Here is an 11,295-nt window from a genome sequence, read left to right on the forward strand (position 1 = left end):
CTAGGGGGTCACACAGAGTCGGACACGACTGACTTAGCAGCAGCAGCAGCAGCAGTTATCCACTCTACATGCTGTGTTTGGAGGAGAAGAGGAGAAAAGAAGAGAAGAGAAAAGAGACTAGAAGGGAAAAATGACTGTAGTGAAGGAATGGAAGAAAGTGATAGGGAGATTAGAAAAGCGAGAATTACTAACCCAAGGAAGGTGGACTTCATGGATTCAAATAGTCGCTTAGCAACCAAATTTCCATTTGACCATTTCTCTATTTTTTAATCAAATCATTCAATATTTATTGACTCCAATTCATGTGCCAATCACTGTGTAAGAAGATAGAGATATAAAAAACTTACCAATCACTATTTCTGCCTGAAACTTATGAGATATTTTTAGTATATATTTTCAAAGCAAGCAATTTGTTAATTTATTTTTAGCTATGGCACTGAGGACTCTTGAGAGTCCCTTGGAAAGCAAAGAGGTCAAACCAGTTAATCTTAAAGGAAACCAACACTGAATACTCTTTGGAAGGACTGATGCTAAAACTGAAGCGCCAATATTTTGGCCAACTGATGCAAACAGCTGACTCATTGGAAAAGATCCTGATGATGGGAAAGACTGAAGGGTGAAGGAGAAGAAGGTAAGAGAGGATGAGATTGTTGGATGGTGACACCTATTCAATGGACTGAATTTGGGCAAACTCCAAGAGATGGTTAGGGCTGGGAAGCCTGGCATGCTGCAGTCAATGCAGTGGCAGAGTCAGACACGACTTGGAGACTGAACAATAAGAAAATGGCCCTGATATTTGAATAGAACTTTTCCAATATTATGAAAGCAATCCAATGAAATGTGATTTATGATGGGGGCTTTGAGACATATCAGTTAATTAAATATATGCTATTATTATTCCATCTTTTAAGATGCTAAAATTGAACATCTAAGAGATTGCTCAGCTGTTAAAGAACCCACCTACAATATGGGAGACCTGGATTTGATCCCTGTGTTGGGAAGATTGCCTGGAGAGGGGAATAGCTACCTCTATGGCCTGGAGAATTCCATGGAGTGTGTCCATGGGGTCTCATAAAGTCAGACATGTCTCAGTGACATTCACTTGCACTTTGAAGGGATTAATAAACTCATTTGAATATAACTCTGTGAAATAATCTAAAATGGTTTGGGTCCTGGCAGTCCCAAGCCAGTTCTGATGGTCTCATACTTTGGTTCTAGGATTTATTTATTGAAACTTTATTGCAACTCTCTATTCCTGCCTTGCTATCCTATGATTTGAAAGTTTCTCAATTTTCACTCATCTCAACTGCCATTCAAGCTTACTTTCCACAATAATCTGATGGTGAGTATTTAGACAAAAAAGTGAACCATAGTACCTAAAATATATTATTATGTGGAGTTGCCTGGAAATTCATGTTTTTTACTCCTCACAGCAACTTTATCAGATGAATGGTAGCTTTATCTGTTTTTATTTTTGTTTTAATAGCAAAGATTCAGAATATTTGGCTATACTAACACTTCATCAGCTATGACACAGATATTACCATTTACTTTCCTGTATTAAATTAAGAAATACGCAGCTCAGTTCAGTTCAGTTGCTAAATCGTGTCCAAATCTTTGAAACCCCATGGTTGCAACACCAGGTTTCCCTGTCCATTACCAACACCTGGAGCTTGCTCAAACTCATGTCCTTTGAGTCAGTGATGCCATGCAACCATCTCATCCTCTGTTGTACCCTTCTCCTTAAGCTTTCAATCTTTCCCAGCACCAGGGTCTTTTTCAATGAGTCAGTCTTCGAATCAGATGGCCAAAGATTTGGAGTTTCAGCTTCAACATCAGTCCTTCCAATGAATATTCAGGACTGATTTCCTTTAGGATTGACTGGTTTGATCTCCTTGAAGTGCAAGGAGCTCTCAAGAGTCTTTTCCAACACCACAGTTCAAAAGCATCACTTTTTCGGTGCTCAGTTTTCTCTGTAGTCCAACTGTCACAGCCATACACGACTACTGGAAAAACCATAGGTTTGACTAAATGGACCTTTGCTAGCAAAGTAATGTCTTTGCTTTTTAATATGCTGTCTAGTTGGTCATAACTTTTCTTCCAAGTAGAAAGTGTCTTTGAATTTCCTGGCTTCAGTCACTATATGCAGTGATTTTGGAGCCCAAGAAAATGAAGTCTGTCACTTCACTATTTCCAGTGTTTCCCCGTCTATTTGCCATGAAGTGATGGGACTGGATGCCATGATCTTAGTTTTTTGAATGTGCAGTTTCAAGCCAGCTTTTTCTCTTTCCTATTTCAATTTCATCAAGAGGCTCTTTAGATCTTCTTCTCTTTCTGCCATAAGGGTGGTGTCATCTGAGTATCTGAGGTTATTGATATTTCTCCCAACAATCTTGATTCCAGCTTGTGCTTCATCAAGCCTGGCTTTTTGCATGATATGCGCTTCATGTAAGTTAAATAAGCAGGGTGACAATATACAAACCTGACACAGTCTTTTCCCAATTTGGAACCAGGCTGTTGTTCCATGTCCAGTTCTAACTCTTGCTTCTTGACCTGCCTACAGATTTCTCAGGATGCAGGTAAGGTGACATGATATTCTCATTAAGAATTTTTCAGTTATATTTTGATCCACACAGTCAAAGGCTTTGCTGTAGTCAATAAAGCAGAAGTAGATGTTTCTCTGGAAATTTCTCTTGCTTTTACTATGACCCAACTGATGTTGGCAGTTTGATCTCTCTGGTTTTGCTGTCATTTCTAAATCCAACTAAACATTGGGAAGTTCATAGTTCACGTACTGTTGAAGCCTCGTTGCAGAATTTTGAGTATTATTTTGCTAGTGTGTGAAATGAGTGCAATTGTGTGTTAGTTTCAACATTGTTTGGCCTTGTCTTTCTTGGGTCTGAAAAAAATTGGCCTATTTCAGTCTTGTGGCCACTGCTGAGTTTTCCAAATTTGCTGGCATATTGAATGCAGCACTTTAATAGCACCATCTTTTAGGATTTGAAAGAGCTAAATTGGAATTCCATCACCTTTACTAGCTTTGTTCATAAGGATGCTTCCTAAGTCCCACTTGACTTTGCATTCCAGGATGTCTTGCTCTAGGTGAGTGATCACACCATCGTGATTATCTGAGTCATGAAGATCTTTTATGTATAGTTCTTCTGTGTATTATTGCCACCTCTTCTTAATATCTTCTGCTTCTGTTAGGTCCATACCATTTCTGTACTATATTGTGCCCATTATTGCATGAAATATTCCCTTGGTATCTCTAATTTTCTTGAAGAGATCTCTAGTCTTTCCCATTTTATTGTTTTACTCTGTTTCTTTACATTGATCACAAAGGAAGGCTTTCTTACCTCTCCTTGCTAGTCTTTGGAACTCTGCATTTAAAGGGGTATATCTTTCCTTTTCTCCTTTGCCTTTAGCTTCTCTTCTTTGCTCAGCTATTTGTAAGGCTTCCTCAGACATCCTTTTTGCCTTTTTGCATTTGTTTTTCTTGGGGATGGTCTTTATTACTGCCTCCTGTACATTGTCTTTAACCTCTGTCTATAGTTCTTCAAGCTCTCTGTCTGTCACATCTAACCCCTTGAATCTGTTTGTCACTTCTACTGTATAATCATGAGGGATTTGATTAGGTCATGCCTGAATGGTCCAGTGGTTTTCCTACTTTCTTCAATTTCAGTCTGAATTTGGCAATAAGGAGTTCATGGTCTGAGCCACAGTCAGGTGCTAGTCTTGCTTTTGTTGACTGTATATAACTTCTCCATCTTTGGCTGCAAAGAACATAATCAGTCTATTTTTGATATTGACCATCTGGTGATGTCCATGTGTAGAGTCTTCCCTTGTGTTGGAAGAGGGAGTTTGCTTTGACCAGTGCACTCTTGGCAAAATTCTGCTAGCCTTTGCCTTGCTTAATTTTGTACTCCAAGGCCAAACTTGCCTGTTACTCACGAATCTTTTGACTTCCTAGTTTCGCATTTCAGTCCCCTGTGATGAAAAGTATATCTTTTTTGGGTGTTAGTTCTAGAAGGTCTTTTAGGTCTTCATAGAATCGTTTAGTGTCAGCTTTTTCAATATTACTGATTGTTGCATAGACTTGGATTACTGTAACATTGAATGGCTTGCCTTATAATCAAACAGAGATCATTCTGTCATTTTTGAGATTGCACCTAAGTATTGCATTTTGGACTCTTTTGTTGACTATGAGGGCTACTCCTTTTCTTCTTCATTCTTTCTGGAGTTATCTCTCCACTTTTCTCCAGTAGCATATTGGGCACCTACTGAGCTGGGGAGTTCTTCTTTCAGTGTCATACCTTTTTGCCTTTTCATACTGTTCATGGAGTTCTAAAGGCAAGAATACTGAAGTGGTAATTTGTGCATAATTTTGCAAAAACCACTAAAATACTGTAAAGTAATTAGCCTCCAATTAAAATTAAAAAAATTTAAAAATATCATCTATCAGTAAGCATATGATAAAGTGTTTGGGGATCTGAGGACTTTCTAATATCCCCCAATACTATCATTTCTATAAATTTATAAATGGAGTCTTCAAAAGAATATAAAATGGCAGTACAGGAATGCCATAAGTAGAATAAATGAAACTCCTATTCTATCCTTTATCCTAAATGTAATTTTAGGTGATTACTTTTTTAGTCATTATTTTTATAACTCACCTGGCTAATTGATGGGTATGGAAAATTAGACTAAGGTCTCAATCCTCCATGAACAACTGCCTCATTAGGCTGCATTTGTTTCAATTTTTGTGGTGGTGGTGGTAAATACCTGAGAAAATAAAACATTTTAATGACCAAAGCTTCATATGGAGTTATATCCATAACTCTTTAAATGTGTAGATCTATACAGAAAGAATCCATATTATGTGTTAGGCATAGACTCGTTCTTAGCAGCAAGCTCTAAATCACAATGTTAAATACTAGACATTAGTAAAAGAATCGCATGTGATGATTATTAATTATTTGCAGCAAGACATTTCATGGTTCCTCCTTGTCTTTAATGTCTTTCTCTACCTTTCTATTATGCCAAAACTCAGATATCAGCAGCTTTCCCAGACATTTCAGATAATAAAGAAAATTGTTACATTTCAATCGCTAAACAACATTTTACTTACTTTCATTTTGTATTGCTTCAGAAGTTTATTGTCTAGCTGTCCATTTTTGTTGTTGGTGTTAAAACTGTTTTCTGCTTTTTTATATTTTCTGAATGCCTTCAAAATTTTAAGTATTGGGGATAATCCACACAAAAATGTATTTGTTTAGAAAGGCAGCATAGTTTTTTTTTTTTTTTTTTTAGGAAGGCAACGGTCTCTGATCATAAAAGTTATGGTATTTAAGTTGCCTAGACTGTCCTGTTAATTATTATTTCATATTTATAACCAATTCCGTATAAATTATTCCATCTACTCCTTCATTTAGCAATCAGAATATAAAAACTAAGACAAAGAAGTGAGATGCCAGAAATATATTCCTTGTCAGGGTATAGGAAACAATATGGAAACAAGGAGAAGAATGTAACTCACATACTTAAGTTTCATGAAATTATTCTTAAAATATTACAAAGCATTAGCTATGAAAAGGCCAATCAAAATGATTTCAGGCAGAGGTAAGTCATGTGTAAATACAAGGTGCCTTAACAAACATTCTGTTCAGTTCAGTTCAGTTTCTCAGTCGTGTCCAACTCTTTGCTACCCCAAAAATCGCAGCACGCCAGGCATCCCTGACCATCACCGACTTCCGGAGTTCACCCAAACTCATGTGCATCGAGTCGGTGATGCCATTCATCTCATCCTCTGTCATCCCCTTTTCCTCCTGCCCCCAATCCCTCCCAGCATCAGGGTCTTTTCCAATGAGTCAACTCTTCGCATGATGTGGACAAAGTATTGGAGTTTCAGCCTCGGCATCAGTCTTTCCAATGAACAACCAGGACTGATCTCCTTTAAGATGGACTAGTTGGATCTCCCTGCAGTCCAAGGGACTCTCTGTGGTGACTCTCAAAAATGGGAGTAGGTAGTCTGGGTGAGTCTGAATATTCACAGCTGGAGGGTATTGATGAGAGATGAGACATGTTGGTTTATCATTTAGAGTTCATTTTGAAGGTAATTGAGAACACATGAGATGTTATTTTATTTGTGGCCAACCCAATCTGAGCATTACCAAGAAATTTTGAAACACGTAGTTTCAGTTTAGCTAAGGAATATTACAACATCATCACTATCCACCCTTGTAAATCTGAAATCCATACATAATTTCTGTAACCACATATAAATTCCAAAGAAGGAAAATAGAAAACCATGTTTTCACATTACCTGAAGCAAGAATCACCTTGTACAAGTGAAAGCATACTAGCCTTTTCCCAAAGTGAGAAAGAAAGACCTAAATATCATTTTATCCATTTTTGAGTGGTATATATCCTCTCTTCAGTCAATTGCATCTTTCTGTGATATCTTGAAACTTATAAACTGAGATTTTGCTACCACTATTAATACAATTTATGTTATATAGGAATGGGAATGGAAAACATATATAAACCTTTATGTTAAATGAGGTAAAACCTCAAATAATTTGGAAGACATCCGAAATATTTCAAGAGAATTGTGTTGGAAATACTGTCATCTTGGATACTGAGTACAAAGGGAAGAGCTTATTTCAACACTAAAAAATGTTGGCAGGGTGCAAACTGAGAAAACTCCTCAAATGTCAACATGTGATTGTTATGTGTCATGAAAATAAAGGATGATACAGACAGCAGAAATAAAAGAATAAAGGATGAAATGTTTCTACAAAAGAAACTTCTGATCTACTATTTTATAGTTATTAGTAACGCTGATATAGGAGCCACAGGATAAATGTTTCACTCTTTCCCCTTCTTTTGCAGTCTAGTGAGTTTATACACAACATGCAAGAATTTCTGAATGTTATTCCTGAGGATCACTATACAATTCTGATGCTACAAGTAATATAGGGATTTCTTGTATGGTCTTTCTTTTTTTTTTTCCCAACAAGGTCATTATGTGAAGGGTAAATATCTCTGTTCAAGGTGTTTACTGAACCTTAATATACTATTTAAATATTTTTTATATCAAGGCACAAGTCAGAATCTTCAAATCTAATTCTGGTTGTACTTTCTCTCTTGTACTTCCTTTCTGACCTCACCTCCTGGTGTCCCCCACCTTGCTGCAAAGAAAAGGCTCTACCTGTTTTCAGTTTTGCTAAATTATATGACTTTGTTAAAAATTGTAAAGTATAAGTTTAAGAATCTTAGGTCTGGTTCTTCATATTAAAGTGTGGTTTTGGGAAACTTGGAAATTCTTTTGAATAAAGCTTAGATTTTGAGATGATGACCTATGACTTAAAAAAATCAGATTTAAAATACACGGTAAATAATTTTCTATGCAAATTTAGTGTTTGGGGTGATATAGATCAAATGACAGGTTGAATATGAAAATATATTTAAATATTATGATCTTTATGCACGCTGAACTAAGAACCTCACTATATGTGCCTCCATTTTCTGCAAATTGTATATTCTGCCAAGTGTTTTTTCTTTTTTGATAGGAGATTCATACTTTATTTCTCCAGTTGAAATAATTATACAGTTAAATATAAATTAAAGGCCTAGTTTTACAAGAAACCCAGGTCCTTTAGGTGGTTCAGTCAAAGAGGTAAGACCTCTGGCTGATTCACATGAAATGCATTCACTCCTTGGCCCAGGTTTCAGGATTCTACCATCCTTGAGTTCATTAATAGTTTCCTCAAAATCCTTAAGTGTCAGATACTCCTAGTAGTTTTCATTTATTTGAACCATTGGTGGGTTTACACAGGCTCCTATACATTCCACCAGAGTGAAAAGTTGGTCAGGTGTAGTCTCTCCAACCTTTATTTCAAGTTTTTTTTCTTAATGGCCTCCAGTATACTGTCAGACTTTCAGTGCATGCAAGGCATAGTAGTGCATACTTGAATATACTTTCCAACTGGCTTTGCAATATATATTGTATAAAAAGTCAGTACATCATATACTCTCATCGGAGGTACTTGTAAAACTTCTTCAACTTTGTTCATAGCAGAGTTGGGCAGCCATCCATTCTTTCTTTGGGCTAAATCCAGGATCAGAAGCACAGCTTCTGCTTTATGCCCCTTTGGGTGTTGTTGTTGTTCAGTCCTTCAGTCGTTTCTGAATCTTTGTGAACCCATGAAGTGCAGCACACCAGGGTTCTCTGACCTTCAATATCTCGTTGAGTTTGCTTAACCTCATGTCCATTGAGTCGATGGCATCATCCAACTATCTCACCCTCTTTTGCCCCCTTCTCCTCAATCTTTCTCAGCATCAGGGTCTTTTTCAATGAGTCGGTTCTTCACATCAGAGGTCCAAAATATTGAAACTTCAGCTTCAGCACCAGTCCTTCCAATGAATATTCAGACTTGATTTCCTTTAGGATTGACTGGTTTGATCTTGCTGTCCAAGGGAGTCTCGAGTCTTCTCCATCACTGCAGTTCAAAACCATCAGTTGTTCAGCATTCAGGTTTATTTATGGTCCAGCTTTCACATCTGTATGTAACTACTGGAAAAACCATAGTTTTGATTCTACAGACCTTTGCTGACAGAGGGATGTCTCTGATTTGTAATATATGTCTAGGTTTGTCGTAACTTTTCTTCCAAGGAGCAAGAATCTTTTTATTCCATAGCTGCACTCACTATCCACAGTGATTTCGGAGTCCCCCAAAAGAAAATCTATCACTGTTTCCATAATTTCCCCATCTATTTGCCATGAAATGATGGGACCAGATGCCATGATCTTTGTCTTTTGAACATTGGTTTTTAGACAAGTTTTTTTTCACTCTCCTCTTTCATTTTCATCAAGAGGCTCTTTGGTTTTCTTCACATTCAGCCATAAGGGTGGTGTCATCTGCATATTTGAATTATTGATATTTCTCCCGTCAACCTTGATTCTAGCTTGTGCTTCATCCAGCCCAGCATTTCATGTGATGTACTCTGTAAATACATTAAATAAGCAGAGTGACAATATACAGCCCTGACATATTTCTTTTCCAATTTGGAACCAGTCTGTTGTTCCATGTCCAGTTCTAACTGTTGCTCCTTGACCTCCATAAAGATTTCTCAGGAGGCAGGTAAGGTGACCTGGTATTACCATCTCTTTAAGAATTTTCCACAGTTTGTTGTGTTCCACACAGTCAAAGGCGTTGGCATAGTCAATAAAGCAGAAGTTGTTTTTTTTTTTTTTAACAATTGTCTCTGTCCTCTTAAGAGTTTTCCACTGTGAAATCAAATAGAATATCCAGGTTATTGTGAGGAGTATCTCTGTGCACAAATAAGGCTCCTCCAGCTCCATTCTGCACAGCTGTCTCATGCAAACTCCTCAAAAGTCTTCTCCACTGGCAAGGCTGGCTGGGTGGGTCCATGGGTCCAGAGCACCATAGAGATCATGGTGGACCAAATTACCTGCCTCCCAAGTGGTTTTTGTTTTCATTTTTTAATGATCATTGCATGATATCATGAATAAAAAAAACTTAATAAGAAATCAGGATATTCAAGTTTTAGTAATAGTTAATTCATAGTTCTTTAACTACCAAGTATATTTTATGTACTTAACACATGTTTAAGGCAAAACACATTAACAGATTATCTCATTTGTTTTCTTTGATATCCTTTCTGTCTGAAGGAAAGATATTTGTAACAGATGGGCCCTACAAGAGGCTCCTTAAAATTTTGTCTCTATAATCATAGGGCAAATGGATTATAATTTTAATTTTCAGAGCTCCAATATAAACTGTAATACCCAACTGCTTTCTACCCTTCTTGAGTTATCAGTTCAGTTCAGTCATTCAGTCGTGTCCAACTCTTTGCGACCCCATGAATCACAGAACGCCAGGCCTTCCTGTCCATCACCAACTCCGGGAGTTCATTCAAACTCATGTCCATCGAGTTGGTGATGCCATCCAGCCATCTCATTCTCTGTCGTCCCCTTCTCCTCCCGCCCCTAATCCCTCCCAGCATCAGAGTCTTTTCCAGTGAGTCAACTTGTCACATGAGGTGGCCAAAGTATCGGCATTTCAGCTTTAGCATCAGTCCTTCCAATGAACACCCAGGATTGATCTCCTTTAGAATGGACTAGTTAACAAATAAAACAACAATTTGAAAATTGTTCTTTTCATTCTAAAGTTGTATACTTAAAAAAACAAAAACAAAAACAAAAAAAAACAAAAAAAACAAGCCAGGGGGCATTATGTTTATGTACCTCCTTCATTTTATCAAGATTGATTCAAACACTATGGTATGTATGAGTAGACAATTCACATAATTTACTTTTACTTATTGATCAGCACATCTAAAATAGTCCTGATCAAGCAAGAACTACAAATAATTTGTATGTGTTTATGATTGAAATGTTTTTGAAATCTTCCTTCCACAATTTTAAAACAAGTATAGAATATTTTTTAAACATACCTGGTTATGTATTCCTTCTAAATATGCTATTTCATTAAACTTTCCTCATATTATGTGGGTTTAGTTATTATATGTGGGCATTTTTTACCTAATTATCTTTAAATGTTCTATTTTATTGCAAATTAAATACACAGATGGTATTTGGAATTTTTTTCCTAAGCTTTTTCCTTATGTGTATGGATATTAGGGAAAACTTGGTATTTTGGTATTAATGTTAATAATTCTCATATTAAAGTCCATAAAATTCTGGAAGCTCATCTTCTTTTGGCAATGTTTAGGTTACAGTTAAATATGTTTTTATTGTGGGATCTAGGGCATCTGTTGGAGAAGGAAATGGCAACCCACTCCAGTGTTCTTGCCTGGAGAATCCCAGGGACAATGGAGCCTGGTGGGCTGTCGTCTATGGGGTTGCACAGAGTCAGACACGACTTAGCAGCAGCATCAGGGCATCTGTGATCATCTTACTAGTAGAGAAAATCAGAGAGAAATTGAACAGACATTATAGGAAGAAAGAAATGATTCTGAAGGAATTCTTGGGAATCCATGAATCCTTAATGTCTCATGACAGACATGACAACATTTAGAGTGTAATGAAAGGAAACTGTCAGCACACCACTGTGGTAGTGGAGAGGAGTGGAGATCGTTTAACTCAATTAACTGGTCTTCATCTAAAAACCTTCCAGATGAGGCCAAAATGAACTGCTGTGAGGTGATGAATCATACGTTTTAACCTTATAATATTTATAATTTTATTTAATTATAAATACATCATGTTTTAAGCCTATACATTTCAGGTCTGGAGATAGAGCATTCTAT

At 36.9% G+C, this 11,295-nt stretch overlaps 1 pseudogene; it reads right to left on the reverse strand.

Moving 5' to 3' along the window:
- Nucleotides 1-7,623: 7,623 nt before the first annotated feature.
- On the reverse strand, nt 7,624-9,434 carry LOC129554922 (NADH dehydrogenase [ubiquinone] flavoprotein 2, mitochondrial-like; annotated as a pseudogene).
- Between the last annotated feature and the right edge of the window lie 1,861 nt (nt 9,435-11,295).

The sequence above is a fragment of the Moschus berezovskii genome, chromosome 14 (assembly GCF_049115385.1).
Source record: "Moschus berezovskii isolate FMDL1 chromosome 14, NW_MosBer_1.0, whole genome shotgun sequence".
NCBI lineage: Eukaryota > Metazoa > Chordata > Mammalia > Artiodactyla > Moschidae > Moschus > Moschus berezovskii.